The sequence below is a fragment of the Notolepis coatsorum genome, assembly GCF_963971535.1.
Source record: "Notolepis coatsorum genome assembly, contig: SUPER_11_unloc_1, whole genome shotgun sequence".
Lineage (NCBI taxonomy): Eukaryota > Metazoa > Chordata > Actinopteri > Aulopiformes > Paralepididae > Notolepis > Notolepis coatsorum.
The window spans coordinates 921,066-933,313 of record NW_028174870.1 but is presented as its reverse complement, the minus strand read 5'-3'; the positions used below and the strand labels follow the sequence as shown (position 1 = coordinate 933,313).

Genomic DNA, 12,248 nt, shown 5'->3' with positions numbered 1-12,248 from the left:
GAAAGAATGCACGATAAGATAAAAAAAAAAAATAATGAATGAATGAAGGGAATCGAACTTGTCACCACCGCACCGCAGGATCCACAGCAAGGCGGAAAACCTGTTGAGCTAGTCGTCGATGTTAAAAGAGGGGGAATTACAGCTGCATAATGCGGGGGCGTGGCTAGACGCAAGTTGGTTGCCTTTAATATTCACGCACCCGGGACGGCCGCGTAGGTGTGCGAGGCACTATGCGGTGCGCCACGAGGGCGCCCCGAAAATCCCTATCTTTTAAAGCGTGGCCCATTGACTACAAGGATGGATCAAATGGCTGGCACTGAAAGTGTTAAACAAGTCAAGAAGAAACATCACAATAAATCAAGAAAAAAAATCCACCATAAAATCCAAATATGCGACACTCCCAGACTTTCCCCAATGAAAAACCTAGCAATAAGAAAAAAAGCACCACAGGCGACGTGGAGGAGAGAAGTTTGTTTATTATTAGTTGTCTCAAATCAAATTTATTTGGAAGTCCCGACAACACACGTTAACACTTTGCATGCCACACCCGAGATTTCTCGGGTTTACCCCCCGCGGGTTGAATGCCCATCACGAGAATATTCGTCTTATTCGTTTTTATTTTTTATTAGCGATCTGAAATCAGATTGCATCAAGCGAGCCTACCGTTGGAGATCCAGTCACCCCCGGGCGCTCAGATGTGAAAAAAGCGCCCCCTATCATCTCCCAGATGGTAAATCACCATTTTGTATTGGACTCAATGAAAATCTGGGGAAAAAAACCCTGCACTCCACATTTGACTTCTTACTCATGTAACCGGGGTCTACCAGCTTCACTCTGGAGCCTCGGAGCCGCGGGGAATATGTGTTTTACTGTATACACGATGGATCAATGAAATTAGCGATTTCTTCGAATGGCGATCAGGAATTGGAATAATCCATTTGGATACCATCTGATCTCAGGTAAGGAATCTATGTTATCAGTATTAGGATAATCAGACCCGTTTTCACGGATATATAAGCTTTTATGGGATTATGGTGATAGGCTGTTTGACTCTGCTCGCGGTCAGGAAATAGGAGAATCGATTTTCAACTGGCGGCACGATCATCTAGCGTTTATTTGAAAACGATTCATAAATAGGCCGAAAAATTACAACGTTCTAGAATATTCCAGTAAAAGGCGATTATCATAGAATGTGTTGTTTTTTCCGTAAAAACGAGTGATTTTGAAAATGCTATCCAACGGAAATGAAGCGATAAAAAAACAATCTGCTACGACAATGTTGACTGGAAAATGAAGCGACGGGCAGATTAGACACATAATAATTTAAAACATAGATTAGGCGATATCAACGTTAACATTGGAGTGGATGTGGGCATTCAAGGGGGTAAAAAGGAAAACACGGCTGGCTCTCAAAGTGTTAATGTCCACATGGGCCGGATACGTCTTCTTTAAACAAGTCAAGAAGAAACATAACAATAAGTCAAGAACAAAACAAGAACACCATAAGGTCCAACAAATTTAAAATAAATGCAAAATAAATGAATGAATGCAATACAATACAATAAACCTCAAGATGGGCTGTTCAAAGGGGAATCCCCTTTGTTTCCGCAGAGGAGGAGAGAGAGGAGGTGTCAGGAGGAGAGATGAGGTGTCTTCACCTCCCAGGATCCTATCGCCTCTTGGTACCACCGAAAGCTGAAACCACATGAAGAGTCTCATTTTAATTGAATTGCAGAATCAGAAAGGTATTTATTGCCAGGTAGTTTACACATAAGATAAATAATAATATGATAAAATTAGGGATGCCCCGATCACGTTTTTGCCACCGATCGTCTTATGAGCCATATCGGCCGATACACTGCCGATACCGATCGTATTTTTTATTAAATTTTTTTAAATCAAATTTTTTTATTTAAAATGTTCAACAACACAATATCAACATCAACAGTAACAACAATACTAATAATGACAAAACAATAAGAAATAATAAATACAGATCTAAACTAGCAGCTGGCAGTATTATACTGTAGTAGGTCTAACACAGGCATTCTCAAAGTCCGGACTCTGGTCCAGATCCGGACTGAACCACAACTGTCTCTGGCCTCTGAGCAAATTATACTTTTCATATGTACTCAGGGCCGCCTCAGGGGGTGTGCGAGCAGTGCGGTCGCACAGGGCCTCGCGGGAAGGGGGGCCTCGCACAATTTTTTATTTTTTTTTGCGAGGCCCCCCTTCCCGCGAGGCCCTTTTTCATCGCAGACCTAAAATCTAGTTTTGCTTATATGCTTATATATTTCACATTAGACACGTTTGTAGAATGTGTCTGACTTGTTCCTGGCTCTGCGGCTCTGCAAATACACTATTGGAGGCAGCTCTGAGGCTCTGCAGCAGAATTGGTTTCAATGAGGGGAGGGGTTACAGGTAAGGTAGAGTCTGACTATTTCGCGCGTGCAGCATTGGAGGTTATGCCAGCCAAGATGAAGAGGACATCGTTCGGCAGATGGACTGAAGATGAAAGTTGTTGCATGTTAGACAGTTCAGTCAGGCTAGCCATCCCGGCTAAAGACAGGGACAGCTAGTTAGCTTTAGCTACGTTATAATATTGAGTGCTAACGTGTGGTTCAGTCGGGATATAGCCATGATGATGTCGGCTAGTAGCTAGCTTAGCTAAAGGCTAACTAGCGTTAGCTAACCTAGAGACAGCGTGTCCAGCATTGTTATGCCAAGATGAAGAGGACGGTCGTTTGGCAGATGAACTTCGTCAACTCCACGCGGTTGTCTCCATCCTCTTGGACGTTTGGTGAGTTTTTAATGCACTCTATTCTATTCCCGCCGTGGATATCTCTCTCTCTCTCTCTCGCTCTCTCTCTCTCGGGAGCCAAATGGGCCGACTAGCTGTTGTAGTACTAGTAGCTAAAGGTGTGTGGCCTGGTGTCAGCACCTGGTGCGAGGGAGGTGAGCTTGGTGTTTCATTATGAGAATATCTCCATGCTCAAGTCGGCTATAGTCCGCGAGGGACTTGTTGCCGGCACCGCTATGGTAAACACCACTCTGTAGTGGGACGTGTATTGCCTTCTTTTTCCCTTCTCTCTTCGTATGAGAAGAGGAAAACACAGCGGCTGTCTGAAGTGTTGGCCTGTATTGCTTTTCTCACGTTGTACAGTTTTTCAGTGGTAGCCGCATAGCTTGCTTCTGTGTTAGCTAGTGGTTAGCGATAGCCGGGTTGAGCTAACTGTTAGCCAGTTAGCTGTTTAGCTACGACGTTAGCTGCTCGCTTTCGCTCGCCTGGGAACGTTAGCTTGATGCTATCAGTTAGCCTAGAGTTAGCTGTTAGCTTGTGCTACGACCATTGACATTAGCCGTGAGAATAGCGGGCCCTGGCACTCTCTGACTACGACATCATCTTTGACAGAAGATGTAGTCGGGCCTGCACCATGACAAGGCTCCGGCCATAGCTTCTTTTTGTCCCGTCAGCGAGAGGCCTTTCGTCAACGTGGAGACCTGTGTTGCGGCCTTTCGCCCTGCATTCCTTGGTGCAGGTAAGATGTCATGACATTACCCCACTCTTCCTTCCTTCCCCTCCCGAATGTTTTGTTAATAACGATGTTTTTTTCCAGGCAAAACATATGTTACTTCACAACATTTGGAGATACGACATGTGCTGTGTGTGAATTGTCTTGGTCGTTTGTGTAGCTTGGGTAGCGTTGGCCAAAGCTGTGTGTGGCCTGGTGTCAGTACCTGGCTAGCCTATTTAGCTGATGTCGGCCATTGGCTCCTTGCTGCTTTGTTTTCTCTGGTATAGACCCTCTTCTCTTTGGATTTAAGTGTTGATCTTTGTCCTTTTGGATCTATGTATATTCATGTTGCCTTTGTGAAGTTATCTTTTCCTTCTGTTTTGTTCTTCCATTAAAAGTTGAATATCCTTTAGGGGCTCATCTTTGCTTATCTCTCTCATACATGCTCTCTCTCTAACACACACACAGACATGCTCTCTCTCTAACACACAAGCTCTCTCTCTCTCTCTCTCTCTTTCTAACACACACAGTCTGCCTATGGCGGCCTTTCTCGATGGCTAGGCTGTGCTCGCTGAGTCTGTACCTAGTCAAGGATCTTCAGTCACAGTGCTCAGGTATTCTGCCACTGTGTACTCTCTGTTTAGGGCCAAATAGCATTTCAATTTCTTTCCAATGTGTCTCTCTCTCTCTCTCTCTCTCTCTCTGTACACTGTATATTGACTGTAGAACGGGAGCTCTCTCTCGCTCTCTCTCTTGCTATATGTTGACTATCATGCCCAGCCTCGGGCAGCGCTATTATTTAAGAATATGTTGACTGTATGAAGAAAAATATATATATATATATATTTTTTTTTAACCTTTTTGGGGGGGGGGGGGGGCTCGCGTTTAAATCTCGCACAGGGCCTCGCATTTCTCCCAGGCGGCCCTGTATGTACCGTTAGATTCTGATGGTTCAGCCAGTATCACTTCTTCATCTGTGTCTTCTTGTGTTATCATCTCTCCATCCACTGACCCTGCGTTGTGTTTATTTCGTCTTCTCATACTGGCTGATACAATCCTTATCATTCCCCGTTAATGCAATCCGCAACCATAATGATTCACCACCTTCGTAAGAATTCGACACTTGACAGCATAATACCATTCTCGGAAAAGCATTGTTTACTCCATAAACAAAAGCCTCAGATCAGATGTTATCAGATTGTGTTGTCCCTGCGGAAGTCTCTGATGGAACACTAAAGTTCATTATTCTAATGATCTCCTGTTACCCCGCTCTGTGATCGTTGGGGCCTCGCTGTTATCCCAAAACCTTCTCTGTGGTCATGCCACGTCAGTCCTTTCCCCGCAAGGGGAGGGGGAATCGCTTCCAAGTCTCTAATCAAGCTTCTTCTCTTCTGTGTGGTTCGTATCTCAGTCTGCCCTTACCCGGAACCACTGTTAGATTTATATGATCTTCGTCATAGCAACGACGGCCTCGCCCCTCTTCTGGTTGCCATGTGACGTGCTGTCTTTGACAACTGCTAATAACCTTTAACACACATTAAAACGTCTGTTTCATTAATGTCAAACCTCCCCCCATCGCTCGGACCCAAACCTCCTGCTGCCTAGCTGTTATCAGTTTGTTTATGTGCCGATGGCGACCGCGGCATGCCCTGAGCTCTATCTCAGTCTGCTGCTGCAACCCCCTCTGCCTGCCAGCGCTATTAAGATCTATAGATCCGTCTCAGTAGACACTCTTAAAGCTCATCTCTATATATCAGTTATAAACCAAATGTACATTGAAAAACACAGTTTTCTTTCATTATGTATTATCTGTATTATCTGCGAGACATCGCCACAAACGCAACGAGTAAAAATTCTCCGCTCTCTATGTCTGACTGCACTGTTTGTGTGTGTGTCTGTCAACTCTGCTTTGGTCCAATCACATTCCCCCACCCACAGTCTGCAAATCAGAGGTAGAGTAGGGCGGGTCTTCACAGCATGCTCGTTGTGCCTTTCAGTGACCAGCTGGGAGTGTAGCGGGGCTGAGAGAGTGTAGCGGGGCTGGGAGTGTAGCGGGGCTGAGAGTGTAGCGGGGCTGAGAGAGTAGCGGGGCTGAGAGAGTGTAGCGGGGCTGAGAGAGTGTAGCGGGGCTGGGAGTGCAGCGGGGCTGAGAGTGTAGCGGGGCTGAGAGAGTAGCGGGGCTGAGAGAGTGTAGCGGGGCTGAGAGAGTGTAGCGGGGCTGAGAGTGTAGCGGGGCTGAGAGAGTAGCGGGGCTGAGAGTGTAGCGGGGCTGAGAGTGTAGCAGGGCTGAGAGTGTAGCGGGGCTGAGAGTGTAGCAGGGCTGAGAGTGTAGCGGGGCTGAGAGTGTAGCGGGGCTGAGAGTGTAGCGGGGCTGAGAGACTGTAGCAGAGCTGAGAGAGTGTAGCAGGGCTGAGAGTGTAGCTGGGCTGAGAGAGTGTAGCAGGGCTGAGAGAGTGTAGCTGGGCTGAGAGAGTGTAGCGGGGCTGAGAGAGTGTAGCTGGGCTGAGAGAGTGTAGCTGGGCTGAGAGAGTGTAGCGGGGCTGAGAGTGTAGCAGGGCTGAGAGAGTGTAGCGGGGCTGAGAGACTGTAGCAGGGCTGAGAGAGTGTAGCGGGGCTGAGAGTGTAGCAGGGCTGAGAGTGTAGCGGGGCTGAGAGAGTGTAGCGGGGCTGAGAGAGTGTAGCAGGGCTGAGAGTGTAGCGGGGCTGAGAGTGTAGCAGGGCTGAGAGTGTAGCAGGGCTGAGAGAGTGTAGCGGGGCTGAGAGAGTGTAGCGGGGCTGAGAGAGTGTAGCAGGGCTGAGTGTAGTGGGGCTGAGAGAGTGTAGCAGGGCTGAGAGTGTAGCGGGGCTGAGAGAGTGTAGCAGGGCTGAGAGTGTAGCAGGGCTGAGAGTGTAGCAGGGCTGAGAGAGTGTAGCGGGGCTGAGAGTGTAGCAGGGCTGAGAGAGTGTAGCGGGGCTGAGAGAGTGTAGCAGGGCTGAGAGAGTGTAGCGGGGCTGAGAGTGTAGCTGGGCTGAGAGAGTGTAGCGGGGCTGAGAGAGTGTAGCGGGGCTGAGAGAGTGTAGCGGGGCTGAGACTGTAGCGGGGCAGAGAGAGTAGCGGGGCTGAGAGTGTGTAGCAGGGCTGAGAGTGTAGCGGGGCTGAGAGAGTGTAGCAGGGCTGATAGAGTGTAGCGGGGCTGAGAGAGTAGCGGGGCTGAGAGTGTAGCGGGGCTGAGAGTGTGTAGCGGGGCTGAGAGAGTGTAGCGGGGCTGAGAGAGTGTAGCGGGGCTGAGAGTGTAGCTGGGCTGAGAGTGTAGCGGGGCTGAGAGAGTGTAGCGGGGCTGAGAGAGTGTAGCGGGGCTGAGAGAGTAGCAGGGCTGAGAGTGTAGCGGGGCTGAGAGAGTGTAGCGGGGCTGAGAGTGTAGCTGGGCTGAGAGTGTAGCGGGGCTGAGAGAGTGTAGCGGGGCTGAGAGTGTAGCGGGGCTGAGAGAGTGTAGCGGGGTTGAGAGAGTGTAGCGGGGCTGATAGTGTAGCGGGGCTGAGAGAGTGTAGTGGGGCTGAGAGTGTAGCAGGGCTGATAGAGTGTAGTGGGGCTGAGAGAGTGTAGCGGGGCTGAGAGAGTGTAGCAGGGCTGAGAGTGTAGCGGGGCTGATAGAGTGTAGTGGGGCTGAGAGAGTGTAGCGGGGCTGAGAGAGTGTAGCGGGGCTGAGAGTGTAGCGGGGCTGAGAGAGTGTAGCGGGGCTGAGAGAGTGTAGCGGGGCTGAGAGTGTAGCGGGGCTGAGAGAGTGTAGCGGGGCTGAGAGAGTGTAGCGGGGCTGAGAGAGTGTAGCAGGGCTGAGAGAGTGTAGCAGGGCTGAGAGAGTGTAGCAGGGCTGAGTGTAGCGGGGCTGAGAGAGTGTAGCGGGGCTGAGAGAGTGTAGCAGGGCTGAGAGAGTAGCAGGGCTGAGAGAGTGTAGCAGGGCTGAGAGAGTGTAGCGGGGCTGAGAGAGAGTAGCGGGGCTGAGAGTGTAGCGGGGCTGAGAGTGTAGCAGGGCTGAGAGAGTGTAGCGGGGCTGAGAGTGTAGCGGGGCTGAGAGTGTAGCGGGGCTGAGAGTGTAGCGGGGCTGAGAGAGTGTAGCGGGGCTGAGAGACTGTAGCGGGGCTGAGACTGTAGCGGGGCTGAGAGTGTAGCGGGGCTGAGAGAGTGTAGCAGGGCTGAGAGTGTGTAGCAGGGCTGAGAGTGTGTAGCAGGGCTGAGAGTGTGTAGCGGGGCTGAGAGTGTGTAGCGGGGCTGAGAGTGTAGCGGGGCTGAGAGAGAGTAGCGGGGCTGAGAGAGTGTAGCGGGGCTGAGAGAGTGTAGCTGGGCTGAGAGTGTAGCAGGGCTGAGAGAGTAGCGGGGCTGAGAGTGTAGCGGGGCTGAGAGAGTGTAGCGGGGCTGAGAGAGTGTAGCGGGGCTAAGAGAGTGTAGCGGGGCTGAGAGAGTAGCGGGGCTAAGAGAGTGTAGCTGGGCTGAGAGTGTAGCGGGGCTGAGAGTGTAGCGGGGCTGAGAGTGTAGCGGGGCTGAGAGTGTAGCGGGGCTGAGAGTGTAGCAGGGCTGAGAGAGTGTAGCGGGGCTGAGAGTGTAGCGGGGCTGAGAGAGTGTAGCAGGGCTGAGAGAGAGTAGCGGGGCTGAGAGAGTAGCGGGGCTGAGAGAGTGTAGCAGGGCTGAGAGTGTAGCGGGGCTGAGAGACTGTAGCAGGGCTGAGAGAGTGTAGCAGGGCTGAGAGAGTGTAGCAGGGCTGAGAGTGTAGCGGGGCTGAGAGAGTGTAGCGGGGCTGAGAGAGTGTAGCGGGGCTGAGAGAGTAGCGGGGCTGAGAGAGTAGCGGGGCTGAGAGAGTGTAGCGGGGCTGAGAGTGTAGCGGGGCTGAGAGTGTAGCAGGGCTGAGAGAGTGTAGCGGGGCTGAGAGTGTAGCAGGGCTGAGAGAGTGTAGCGGGGCTGAGAGACTGTAGCAGGGCTGAGAGAGTGTAGCGGGGCTGAGAGAGTGTAGCAGGGCTGAGAGTGTAGCGGGGCTGAGAGTGTAGCGGGGCTGAGAGTGTAGCGGGGCTGAGAGAGTAGCGGGGCTGAGAGAGTGTAGCAGGGCTGAGAGAGTGTAGCAGGGCTGAGAGAGTGTAGCGGGGCTGAGAGAGTGTAGCAGGGCTGAGAGAGTGTAGCGGGGCTGAGAGTGTGTAGCGGGGCTGAGAGAGTAGCGGGGCTGAGAGAGTGTAGCAGGGCTGAGACTGTAGCGGGGCTGAGAGAGTGTAGCGGGGCTGAGAGAGTGTAGCGGGGCTGAGAGAGTGTAGCGGGGCTGAGAGAGTAGCGGGGCTGAGAGAGTGTAGCGGGGCTGAGAGAGTGTAGCGGGGCTGAGAGTGTAGCGGGGCTGAGAGAGTGTAGCGGGGCTGAGACTGTAGCGGGGCTGAGAGAGTGTAGCGGGGCTGAGAGAGTGTAGCGGGGCTGAGAGAGTGTAGCGGGGCTGAGAGAGTAGCGGGGCTGAGAGTGTAGCGGGGCTGAGAGTGTAGCGGGGCTGAGAGAGTGTAGCGGGGCTGAGAGTGTAGCAGGGCTGAGAGAGTGTAGCGGGGCTGAGAGAGTGTAGCGGGGCTGAGAGTGTAGCGGGGCTGAGAGAGTGTAGCGGGGCTGAGAGAGTAGCGGGGCTGAGAGAGTGTAGCGGGGCTGAGAGTGTAGCAGGGCTGAGAGAGTGTAGCAGGGCTGAGAGTGTAGCGGGGCTGAGAGAGTGTAGCGGGGCTGAGAGACTGTAGCGGGGCTGAGAGAGTGTAGCAGGGCTGAGAGAGTGTAGCGGGGCTGAGTGTGTAGCGGGGCTGAGAGTGTAGCAGGGCTGAGAGTGTAGCAGGGCTGAGAGAGTGTAGCGGGGCTGAGAGTGTAGCGGGGCTGAGAGTGTAGCGGGGCTGAGAGTGTAGCGGGGCTGAGAGAGTGTAGCGGGACTGAGAGAGTGTAGCGGGGCTGAGAGAGTGTAGCGGGGCTGAGAGTGTAGCAGGGCTGAGAGAGTGTAGCAGGGCTGAGAGAGGGGCTGAGAGAGTGTAGCGGGGCTGAGAGAGTGTAGCGGGGCTGAGAGTGTAGCAGGGCTGAGAGAGTGTAGCAGGGCTGAGAGAGGGGCTGAGAGTGTAGCGGGGCTGAGAGAGTGTAGCGGGGCTGAGAGAGTAGCAGGGCTGAGATAGTGTAGCGGGGCTGAGAGTGTAGCAGGGCTGAGAGAGTGTAGCGGGGCTGAGAGTGTAGCAGGGCTGAGAGAGTGTAGCGGGGCTGAGAGAGTGTAGCGGGGCTGAGAGAGTGTAGCAGGGCTGAGAGAGTAGCGGGGCTGAGAGAGTGTAGCAGGGCTGAGAGTGTAGCAGGGCTGAGAGAGTGTAGCAGGGCTGAGAGTGTAGCAGGGCTGAGAGAGTGTAGCAGGGCTGAGAGTGTAGCGGGGCTGAGAGTGTAGCGGGGCTGAGAGAGTGTAGCGGGGCTGAGAGAGTGTAGCGGGGCTGAGAGAGTGTAGCGGGGCTGAGAGTGTAGCGGGGCTGAGAGAGTGTAGCGGGGCTGAGAGAGTGTAGCGGGGCTGAGAGTGTAGCGGGGCTGAGAGAGTGTAGCGGGGCTGAGAGTGTAGCGGGGCTGAGAGAGTGTAGCAGGGCTGAGAGACTGTAGCGGGGCTGAGAGAGTGTAGCGGGGCTGAGAGTGTAGCGGGGCTGAGAGAGTGTAGCAGGGCTGAGAGAGTGTAGCGGGGCTGAGAGAGTGTAGCGGGGCTGAGAGAGTGTAGCGGGGCTGAGAGTGTAGCGGGGCTGAGAGAGTGTAGCGGGGCTGAGAGAGTGTAGCGGGGCTGAGAGAGTGTAGCGGGGCTGAGAGAGTGTAGCGGGGCTGAGAGTGTAGCGGGGCTGAGAGTGTAGCGGGGCTGAGAGTGTAGCGGGGCTGAGAGACTGTAGCGGGGCTGAGAGTGTAGCGGGGCTGAGAGAGTGTAGCGGGGCTGAGAGTGTAGCGGGGCTGAGAGAGTAGCGGGGCTGAGAGAGTGTAGCGGGGCTGAGAGAGTGTAGCGGGGCTGAGAGAGTGTAGCGGGGCTGAGAGTGTAGCAGGCCTGAGAGAGTGTAGCAGGGCTGAGAGAGTGTAGCGGGGCTGAGAGTGTAGCAGGCCTGAGAGAGTGTAGCGGGGCTAAGAGAGTGTAGCGGGGCTGAGAGAGAGTAGCGGGGCTGAGAGACTGTAGCGGGGCTGAGAGAGTGTAGCGGGGCTGAGAGAGTGTAGCGGGGCTGAGAGAGTGTAGCGGGGCTGAGAGAGTGTAGCGGGGCTGAGAGAGTGTAGCGGGGCTGAGAGAGTGTAGCAGGGCTGAGAGACTGTAGCGGGGCTGAGTGTAGCTGGGCTGAGAGAGTGTAGCGGGGCTGAGAGTGTAGCGGGGCTGAGAGTGTAGCGGGGCTGAGAGAGTGTAGCGGGGCTGAGGGAGTGTAGCAGGGCTGAGAGTGTAGCAGGGCTGAGAGTGTAGCGGGGCTGAGAGAGTGTAGCGGGGCTGAGAGAGTGTAGCAGGGCTGAGAGAGTGTAGCGGGGCTGAGAGAGTGTAGCGGGGCTGAGAGTGTAGCGGGGCTGAGAGAGTGTAGCGGGGCTGAGAGAGTGTAGCGGGGCTGAGAGAGTGTAGCGGGGCTGAGAGTGTAGCGGGGCTGAGAGTGTAGCAGGGCTGAGAGTGTGTAGCGGGGCTGAGAGAGTGTAGCGGGGCTGAGAGAGTGTAGCGGGGCTGAGAGTGTAGCAGGGCTGAGAGAGTGTAGCGGGGCTGAGAGTGTAGAGGGGCTGAGAGTGTAGCGGGGCTGAGAGTGTAGCGGGGCTGGGAGTGTAGCGGGGCTGAGAGAGTGTAGCAGGGCTGAGAGAGTAGCGGGGCTGAGAGAGTGTAGCAGGGCTGAGAGTGTAGCGGGGCTGAGAGTGTAGCGGGGCTGAGAGAGTGTAGCAGGGCTGAGAGAGTGTAGCGGGGCTGAGAGAGTAGCAGGGCTGAGAGAGTGTAGTGGGGCTGAGAGAGTGTAGCGGGGCTGAGAGAGTGTAGCGGGGCTGAGAGTGTAGCGGGGCTGAGAGTGTAGCGGGGCTGAGAGTGTAGCGGGGCTGAGAGTGTAGCAGGGCTGAGAGAGTGTAGCGGGGCTGAGAGACTGTAGCGGGGCTGAGAGAGTGTAGCGGGGCTGAGAGAGTGTAGCGGGGCTGAGAGAGTAGCGGGGCTGAGAGAGTGTAGCGGGGCTGAGAGTGTAGCGGGGCTGAGAGAGTGTAGCGGGGCTGAGAGAGTGTAGCGGGGCTGAGAGTGTAGCAGGGCTGAGAGAGTGTAGCGGGGCTGAGAGTGTAGCGGGGCTGAGAGAGTGTAGCGGGGCTGAGAGAGTGTAGCGGGGCTGAGAGAGTGTAGCAGGGCTGAGAGAGTAGCGGGGCTGAGAGTGTGTAGCGGGGCTGAGAGAGTGTAGCGGGGCTGAGAGAGTGTAGCGGGGCTGAGTGTAGCAGGGCTGAGAGTGTAGCGGGGCTGAGAGAGTGTAGCGGGGCTGAGAGAGTGTAGCAGGGCTGAGAGAGTAGCGGGGCTGAGAGTGTGTAGCGGGGCTGAGAGAGTACTCGTGTTGACTAAACTTAACTCATTGGGGGCCAAACACGTAATATTACATGTTTCATCGCTAACGCTTGAGCGGCAAACACGTAATAATACGTTTTTAGATCCTTTGATCTTTTTCCTTTGATCCACATTCTAAACGATCATCCGGATCACTCTAGCCGCCCCTGGCTCGTTTGGCTACATTGGAATTGCAATGCCGATCGAATCTTACCAGACAGAA

The 12,248-nt window shown here is 54.0% G+C and overlaps 1 pseudogene across 1 annotated transcript in view; it reads right to left on the bottom strand.

Moving 5' to 3' along the window:
* Positions 1-456: 456 nt before the first annotated feature.
* Positions 457-12,248, bottom strand: part of LOC311237583 (store-operated calcium entry-associated regulatory factor-like) — a 118,727-nt pseudogene continuing 106,935 nt past the window's right edge. Inside the window, exon 7 of the transcript XR_014620986.1 lies at positions 457-1,695. The product of XR_014620986.1 is annotated as a store-operated calcium entry-associated regulatory factor-like (transcript). The remainder of the gene's footprint in view (positions 1,696-12,248) is intronic.